The 10,373-nt window shown below is 34.7% G+C and overlaps 1 long non-coding RNA gene across 1 annotated transcript; it reads right to left on the reverse strand.

The window, feature by feature from the left end:
• Positions 1 to 8,178: 8,178 nt before the first annotated feature.
• LOC127728019 (uncharacterized) lies at positions 8,179 to 8,807 on the reverse strand. Its single transcript, XR_007993977.1, has 2 exons — positions 8,660 to 8,807; positions 8,179 to 8,284 (listed from the first exon to the last, which is right to left on the reverse strand). It is a non-coding gene; the product is annotated as an uncharacterized LOC127728019 (long non-coding RNA).
• Positions 8,808 to 10,373: the final 1,566 nt, after the last annotated feature.

Consider the following 10,373-nt stretch of genomic DNA (forward strand, 5'->3'; position numbering starts at 1 on the left):
AATAAACTTAAACTCTACTTTCAGAAGGTAATGCCATCCTTATAAAGAAGAATGCAACTAAAAGCAAAAACTTCACATCATGAGCAATAGTGACATGTATTTTTACATTCCTATGTACCAATAAAATTGTAGTCTTAACAGCATTCATTATAAATCATGTTACATGTAGAACGGACGTATAAAATATCAACTACTTAATGTAATGTTTAGCATCAACCACTTAATGTAATGTTCAGCAAAAAATAGCTTGTCCAAGAATGAAATTTTCATCATCCGTCCCTTTTATATGTTTAAGATAATATGGTTTACTATTAGGTTTGTAGATGAAAATCCCATCATTCATTTAAATAAGATGCACTCTAGATCCTACCCAAATTGTCTTATTATGATAGTAATATTTGCCACTGAGCATAAGTGTAAGCATCAATTACGGAAGAAGAAGAAATGCAATTTGCAATTATAAATTCTCATAATTTAGATGACGCCCTAAAATCAAAAGGATGTCTTTGCTGTTTCTGAGATACTTTTATTTTTCCTTAAAAAAAACCCAATAATTTGGTGAAAAAAAATGTCTAAATATGAATAAAAGGAGATGTATGATATTTTCGAAGAGGCAGTAATCAAACATCAAAATAGAAAACGAAACAAAAGTCACCTAGCGTTCAACATACGGTTTTCCACTAATATCATATTCCAAAAATGACCCCCAAAAAACCAACAACAACAAAATAACATAAGATATGAAACTGATGACGATTCCTGGATTGAGGCAGACACACTTACATATGGCAGGATTAAACTAGGTTTAAGGATCTCAGCCCTTAAATCCAAACCAGTTGAATAACAAAAATAGTATAATAAATAAATATAGCTGTAAAGCTCTTTATAATATATCTTCTTTGTATTTCTGAATGTTGACGAATGCAAAAGTTTAATTTCTACACTGTCCTGTAACATAGAAAGACGATTGAAAGAGAGTTCATATTTTTTATTATATATACAAATAATAAGTTTGTACCACGAGGAACAAACCACTGAGATCGTAAGCATCTTAAAACATCTAAAATTACGACAAACTGTCTATTTTGGTTACATATCGTATGACAGAATTGTTGTTTTTGAAGAATCTTAGTCTTGTTTGTCCTCTCCTTTTTAGATGGGTGCCTTCCATCTCATAATTTATTTAGGTAAATATCGTAGAGTTTACTTTGTTATCGAGGGCTAAATCTTTGAAAGGTAACATGTTCCCTAGAGCCTCTCGTTTCTAGTTTTTTAATTTAATGTACCATTTGAGAAAACGAAATCATGGACAGCGTTAATTGTTTGCAGGACTTTCCTCTTTTAAGCACATCCACCAAAAAGAAGATTCTACTTAGATAGATATCTCTTTAAAGGTACTGTTTATTATTTCACAACAGACGGATGCATTGCGTTCCTGTCATAATGAAAATAAGGAGATGGGTTATGATTGCCAAAAATATGGAGATTTGGTATGATTGCCAAAAATAAGGATATGTGGTATGATTGCCAACAATAAGGAAATGTGGTCCACAAGGGACAAAAAAAAATGAGGATGTAAACAATGACAGGTCATCGTACGTACGACCTTAAAGTAACAATGTAAAAACCCATACCGTATAGAAAGCAAAAACAAAAGACACAAGCATGACAATATGTGAAACAACCCAAAAGAGAAAACCGACGGCTGATTTATAATATACTATACTAATAATAACGAAAAACGACAACCACTGGATTACAGGCTTATGATACTGTGTGTGATAAAAACGTCTAGTTTCTTTTTCCTCAGGAAACAACTTTGTCATTAGGCTATGTCTATCATTTCAAATCAAACATACATGGCAAATGATGTTAATTTTCATAGTTGTTAAATAGATACATGGATATCTATATATGTTTATGAATTACACAGGTGGATATTCAATACAAATTCTACTTTGCAAAATAGATATTTGCTAAAATTCATGAGAAAATACGCTAGATTACAATCATTGTTAACCTTAATTTTTCTTATCACAAATGCGAGTTTAATATTTTCGACAAAAAAAATTGAACTGACCATACCTGACAAGAACGAAAGTAATATATTGAAACAGGAAGAAAGGAAGAATAAGGGGACAGGAATCAATGACGTATTTATAGTTACTAGAAAAAGAAAGTAGACGGGTGATTACTAAACTAAAAAGAAAAACAAATAAATGTTATGTCAATATTGTAAGTAAAATAAGGTATATATGTAACACTCCCAAACGTGTCCATCCCCCTAAACGTGTCCATCCCCCCAAACGTGTCCGATTCCCCCAAACATGTCTATTTCGCCCAAATGCAAACGTGTCCTTGAAATCCCAAATCGCCGAAACGTGTCCGATTTCACATCCCCCAAACGTGTCCGATAATTGTTATTCGCCAAAACGTGTCCAGTTTTAAACGCCAGAACGTCTCAAAGCTTTTAGCGCTAAAATGTCCCAAACGTTTTTATAGCATTAGTTTGTTCAACGCCGGTTGTTTATATTCGGCACTATTGCAAGTTTGATTTGCAACATATACATTAATTCTTGACCGTTGATTGCTTAATGTCCAGTGGAAAATATTCCATGCATATTTAGAGCGAACTTGAAAATTGCAATTAATTAGTTTTGTACGGTTAAATTTATAGTTTACTTAGTGAATTCTTTTGTACTAATATACTCCGCTGATGTCTAACTACATGCATATTAATGATGATCAATGATGTTTGAAGAGATATCACGGATTCTTTAATCAGCTCTTCAAAGTGTGTACTGGTATTTAGTTTTATTTTTGTAGTTTTGTTTCTAACATCAATAAAGAGACATAAACAAGAAGAATAAATTTGCATGTATCATTAAGTAATTTTCAATGTGCATCATCATTTTAACTGGCACATTACGTATGTAACACTCAGAAACGTGTCCATCCCCCCAAACGCGTCCGATTCTCCCAAACGTGTCCATATGACGTCACTGAACTGAAAAACATATCTAGGTGCTAAAGGGCGGCAAAACGTGTCTCTTTTCATTAGAACGCCCAATCGTGTCCATTTTTTTTAACGCCCAAACGTGTCCATTTCCCCAAACGTGTCCATATAAAGCATAAACGTCTCCCTTTTGTGAATGCTCAATCTTGTCCATATTTTTAAATGCCCATTTAATTCAATTGATTTGTTTGCCTAAAATAACAAAAACATGTCCACCAATATTAAATATATAATTTTCTTAAACAACAAATTTGATAATTGCACTTTCATTTACGTATATACTCATTTTACTCTTTCATCTGTTGTCCTTCCCCAAGTGTAACTGGAGAATAGAGATATGGTCAATTAGTTCTTCCTTCAACAGACAGTAAAACCCTTGCCAAAGTGGGGCGTCTGTTTGGCTGTGCGGGATGTAAAAGTACGATGCCACGTCCGGTCAAAATAAGGATGTAAATCCGAAACCTCGTGTATGGAAAGTGCCTTTATTATAGACCTACTTATTGTATCTAGTGTTAATATGTTCTCGTCCTGAATATACATAAAATATTTGCCACTGGACGTTAACCAACCAACAGTCAATCAATTTATTATCTGAAATATGCATGAAAAAATTGCCACAAAACGTTAAGCAAGCAACAATCAGTTAACTTCTTTCCGATTGATTTCACGTATACGTGTAACACTCCCAAACGTGTCCGATTCCCCCAAACGTGTCCTTAAAATCCCAAATCGCCGAAACGTGTCCGATTTAACATCCCCCAAACGTGTCCGATAATTGTTATTCGCCAAAACGTGTCCAGTTTTAAACGCCAGAACGTCTCAAAGCTTTTTGCGCTAATATGTCCCAAACGTTTTTATAGCATTAGTTTGTTCAACGCCGGTTGTTTATATTTGGCATAATTGCAAGTTTGATTTGCAATATATACATTAATTCTTGACCTTTGATTGCTTAATGTCCAGTGGCAAATATTCCATGCATATTTAGAGCGAACTTGAAAATTGCAATTAATTAGTTTTGTACGGTTAAATTTATAGTTTACTTAGTGAATTCTTTTGTACTAATATACTCCGCTGATGTCTAACTACATGCATATTAATGATGTTTGAAGAGATATCACGGATTCTTTTATCAGCTCTTCAAAGTGTGTACTGATATTTAGTTTTATTTTTGTAGTTTTGTTTCGAACATCAATAAAGAGACATAAACAAGAGGAATAAATTTGAATGTATCATTAAGTAATTTTCAATGTGCATCATCATTTTAACTGGCACATTACGTATACGTGAAATCAATTGTGAAAGAAGTTAAATGATTGTCGCTTGCTTAACGTTTTGTGGCAATTTTTTCATGCATATTTCAGACAATAAATTGATTGACTGTTGGTTTGTTAACGTCCAGTGGCAAATATTTTATGTATATTCAGGACGAGAACATATTAACACTAGATACAATAAGTAGGTCTATAATAAAGGCACTTTCCATACACGAGGTTTCGGATTTACATCCTTATTTTGACCGGACGTGGCATCGTACTTTTACATCCCGCACAGCCAAACAGACGCCCCACGTTGGCAAGGGTTTTACTGTCTGTTGGAGGAAGACCTAATTGACCATATATCTATTCTCCAGTTACACTTGGGGAAAGGACAACAGATGAAAGAGTAAAATGAGTATATACGTAAATGAAAGTGCAATTATCAAATTTGTTGTTTAACAAAATTATATATTTAATATTGGTGGACATGTTATTGTTGTTTTAGGCAATCAATCAATTGAATTAAATGGGCATTTAAACATATGGACAAGATTGAGCATTCACAAAAGGGAGACGTTTATGCTTTATATGGACACGTTTGGGGAAATGGACACGTTTGGGCGTTCAAAAAAAATGGACACGATTGGGCGTTCTAATGAAAAGAGACACGTTTTGCCGCCCTTTAGCACCTAGATATGTTTTTTTCAGTTCAGTGACGTCATATGGACACGTTTGGGGGGATGGACACGTTTCTGAGTGTTACATATAAACGATTGTTCATTGTTTAATATGAAAATGGGGAGCTGTTATATGATTGCCAATGAGAAAACTATAAAATGAACACCAAAGGACAAAGATGTGAACAACAAGAGGTCACAGTTCGACCTTCAACAATGATCAATATCACATACCCTTGGTAAGCTATACATGGCCTCGAAATGACAAAATGTAAAACAATTCAAGAGAGAAAACCGACGACCTGATTTAAACTACAACATAAAAGAAAAAGAAGACAGCAACAAAAAAACGATAACCACTGGATTATAGGCTCATGATTTGGGACAGGAACATGGCACTCACCCCTCCCCTAACCTGGGACATTGGTGTAACAACAAAAAGAAAAGGACTTTAAGTCATCAGATCGGTACTAAGTGCAAAAAACAAAACAAACAAAAAAAGACAAAAGACACAAAGTACCGATCTAAGAGTACTCGTAATTACTGAAATCTACTTCAAAGCCAAATTTTAACTTATAAATACACCATATAAATCACAAAAAAAGTAAGGTATGATTGCCAATGAGACAACTATCCAACAAAGTTCAAATAAAGTGGATGTAAGCAATTATAGGCAACCGTACGGCCTTTTTTCAACAATGAGAAAAACCGATTGCAGTATTCTAGCACATCCGCCTCATCGTTTACCAAATTCAGTAATTGTGGTAGCATAATATTTTTAAGAAACACTTGTTTCACGAAAAATCAGTTTATTACGATAAGATTGAACACTGTATCGCTTGTTTTCGTCGAGATCTTCGGGGTGTGCCATTTCATTTTTACTTCAGTCTAGTTACATTTTCATTATGGCGGACAGGTTACCATGGTAACCAAGTAAACAATAAAATTACACATGAAAGGAAAGGCGTTGATATATATATGAATAAAAAGTCATGTTTATATTGAAATTATTCCTTATAAGTAGAAAACTGAAGTCCGACTACAAGTATACTTTATTTAGCGCGAAAATGTCAATTTGCCTAAAGACAGCATTAACGTAGCTGCGTACCGTATAGTCGGCTATATAAGGCCCCCACATAAAAAAATATGAAACAATTCAATTAAAAAAAAACTATCGGTCTAATTTATAACTAAACAATCAACAAAAAAAACAAATATGACAGACATGAACCAACGACAACCACTGAACTACAGGCTCCTGGGACTGGCACATGAATGTGCCGGGGTAAACAAGTTTGTGGGCGCTCAACCCTCCCCTAACCTTGGACAGTGGTGTAACAGCACACCATAAGAACAAACTTTAAAAATCATTTGGAAAAGGCTTAACTCATCAGATCGATAAGCAGAAAAAACATCAAACGTAAACACAGAGCGGACGTGGTAGGGTATTTATCCATCCCGCATCCCTAACAACAAAAAAGACACTAAGTACAGATCTGAGAGTACTCGCAGTTACTGACGGCTAGTTCTGTCATGCTTAATGTCGCTTTATGATTGTGTTGTCGGGTTGTTAACTCATTGACGCTTACTCGACATTCAATTGTATTCACACACATACATCACGCGGATCTGAAATCAACATGACCACAGAAATCAAAAATAAAAGTCATTTAGTCAAAGCATATGCCTCTATTATACCATGCTGATATAAAAACAAATCTGACTATTTTAAGTCAAACTTTAAAAAAAAAATTCTGGCTTCTGGCTTATTTGGAATTTTTTAAACAAATAACGGACAATAATATAGTTGTATAACTTATAAGAGTACAAAACATTATATTAATTCGGAAGGTTCTTGAAAAGGATTTCAATCCAAGAAAGGTTGAAAAGGAGTGTATGCCGAGGAGAGTTCGAATTTAGAAATAAGAAGATGTGGTATGATTGTCAATGAGACAACGTCACAGTTCGACCTTCAACAATGGCCAAAACCCATACCTTATAGTAACCATTCCTTACAATAAGCCATAAAAGGTCTCTAAATGACAAAAATGTAAAACAATTCAAACAAAATAACTAGCGACCTGATGTATGCACAAAACAATAAACGAAAAATAAATATGATAGACAGCGACCAACACCAACCACTGAAATAGAGGCTCCTGACTTGGGACAGGCACATACAGAATGGAATGTTTACATTACAGCATCCCTCCTTTGTATTCATAACAAAGCTCCATTGCAAAATTTTAGTGAATAAAAATTAATTCCTTAAATGAAAATCGAGTACCTGAATCTTTCGGAAAACCATGAGGTATGAAAAACACCTACGGTATGTCTACACAAGACAGCGTGGGCAGCGTGGATTTAACTTACGAAAAATAAAATAGATTTTAAGAATATGGTTGTTTTGGCTTAACAGTACCTGTTTATAGTGCATTGTGTTTATTTTCCAGGTGGACTGCACAAGAAGAAATCAACCTTCCGAGATTTTATTGGATCGCTGTTGTCCTGTTTTTGCAAACCTAAACAAGTAGAGGAACACTGACAAGACAAGTAATTTATTTTGTGGTCGTCTAAATTTTGTATTTCACTTGCTTAATAAATGATTACTTATCATATATATTTGTTTTATGTAGAATAATAATGTATAATGCCAAACCAAACAAGGAACTAAACGAAAATAAATACAATTATATGCGACCTGGTACTTGTATTTTTTTTATATAGCATGAACATGCACTTGTTTCGGGAAGAAATCGTGTTACATTAAGGTTTATATGAACATTTCAGAGACAAGTACCTGTGGAAAATGAACCTACCCCTTTTTTCAATTTTTTTCTTTCGTATATGTCATTCTCTATGTATCGATTATTGCAACTATTAATGGACTTTCTGGAAATTTTTTTGTATCATTACAACTTTGCTGACCAAATCTCGATAAATTGTTGTCCGTTCCTCTTCCTTTTTTTATGTTAGCTAAAAGAAGTTTTAGTATAATCAAACAGGGAAGCGTTTTACTGTGATAACAAGAAATCAAGAAGTTTTAAATATGTCTAGAAACGATTGATTGATTGACGGCTGTTTGACATCTGGCGGCAAGTATTAAATAATATGAATTTCATAGTCTTCGGTTTTACCCGGTCTAACCTACGTCTTCCCCGCAAATAAGACCGGATGTTACCACGTATTCCCTTAGGTGGAAGAAACGGTTAGAAATAACAAAAACAAATGGGCTGCAAAGTTTACTAATATCTACTAGTATATAAGATGTATATATAAAAAGGAATTCCATATCGTCTGTGTCATTCTGAAAGAACCAGTCTAGTAAACACTTCCTGAAAAATATCAACATTACTTGTTAAAGAAATTCAGTGATGAACAATGAAAAGAATTGTGTTGTTACGACGAAAAATTACGAGATCTTAAGTGTTTATGGTACGTAAAAGTTTCTTAAATACGGTTCAATAAGTATCTATTGAAGTATGAATTGTTTATTTTCAACAAGACGCAAAACAAAACAGAGCTTTATAATTTTTCTCATTACTTATTTTTTTCGTTCCACGCATTTTTTTTCTAGCCTTGTTTTATTTCAAAAGTATACTAGTAGTTATATGAATGAAGAATTGTTGATAAGCAATTTCGCTGCAGTATAAATCGTATTTAAGATTTGAACACGACTAAAAGAATTAGTTAGCTAGATGGTACTATACCTTTCTTAGAGCTTGACCATCTCCCACTTCCAATTCTTCTACCATATGTCCACCAATATCTATTACCACCTGGCCAATATCCTCCATATCCACCTCCACTCATTCCGCCGTATCCACCCATTCCTCCGTATCCACCCATTCCGCCGTATCCACCCATTCGTCCGTATCCACCCATTCCGCCGTATCCACCCATTCCTCCGTATCCACTCATTCCTCCGTAACCACCCATTCCGCCGTATCCACCCATTCCTCCGTATCCACCCATTCCGCCGTATCCACCCATTCCTCCGTATCCACCCATTCCTCCGTACCCTCCCATTCCGCCGTATCTACCCATTCCTCCATATCCACCCATTCCGCCGTATCCATATCTAATGCCTCCATACATCATTCCTCCGTATCCACCGCCTCCCATTCCTCCGTATCCCATGCCACCATAACCTATTCCACCGTATCCGCCACCACTATATCCCATTCTCCCATATCCTCCATAGCCACCATACCATCCACTTCCTTCACAAAATTAAAGATAATTTTATAATGGATGAAATAATTTCAGTAAACTACCATGTAATCTCAATTTTTTTTCAAATACTATCTACATGTTTAACGATATTTGATATAAATAAAGCAAAATTCTTTGAGAAAATCAATATTTAAGATCAAGTTTAGAAGATAATATAATCCATGATGTAGTTCTGGTTGAAAAAAAGATGTCCTGATTTAATTGAATAATAAATAATGAAAATTTCTTCCCGGTGTAGAAGGCAGAAAAAAATGTCCCCGGCTTTCAGAGACCCGCGGAGACGCGCGACCGCATATAATATCATAAAATATCACCAAAAGTTTTCTTTTCCCTTCCAATTTAAAAACGTAAATAAAAACCAGATTAAATCCACCGACTCGCTACTGATAACTTTAATTTTTTTTGCGAGAGGGAGGGGGGGGGGGGATATCTTTATTATCCGATTAATCATTGGAGCTTATTTGCTTATTTATACAGTATCTGCGAGCATTATTTGTTAAAGATAATCTGTCTATGGTCGAAGAACGTTTATCTTCAAATGTAATTTCTGGTTTAATATAAAAATAATGAGATGAGGTATGATTGCCAATGAGACAACTATACATCAAAGTTTAAAAAATGGATGTAAGCAGATATAGGCAACCGTACGGCCTTAAACAATGAGAAAAACCCATACCGTATAGTCGGATATAAAAGGCCCCCACATGAAAAATAAGAAACAATTCAATTGAGAAAAATAACTGCCTAATTTATAACAAAACAATTAACGAAAAAAAATATGACAGACATGAACCAACGACAATCACTGAACTACAGGCTCCTGACTTGGGACAGGCAAATAAAGATAGTGGCGGGGTTAAACATTTTTGTGAGCGCTTAACCCTCCCCTAACCTGAGACAGTGGTGTAACAGCACAACATAAGAACAAACTATAAAAATCATTTGAAAAAGGCTTAACTCATCAGATCGATACAAGGCAGAATAACATCAAACATAAACACAGACCGGACGTGGCAGGGTATTTATCCATCCCTCATCCCTAACAACAAAATGTAACTAAGTAAAGATCTGAGAGTAATCGCAGTTACTGACAGTTAGTTCAAAGCCAATAACAACTAATAAAAAAATCATCAGTACACATTCAACATCCCATGGATTTAGTGTAAATATATCATTAACAGTCAGAGA

This window comes from Mytilus californianus, unplaced genomic scaffold (assembly GCF_021869535.1).
Source record: "Mytilus californianus isolate M0D057914Y unplaced genomic scaffold, xbMytCali1.0.p SCAF_2, whole genome shotgun sequence".
Taxonomy (NCBI): Eukaryota; Metazoa; Mollusca; class Bivalvia; order Mytilida; family Mytilidae; genus Mytilus; species Mytilus californianus.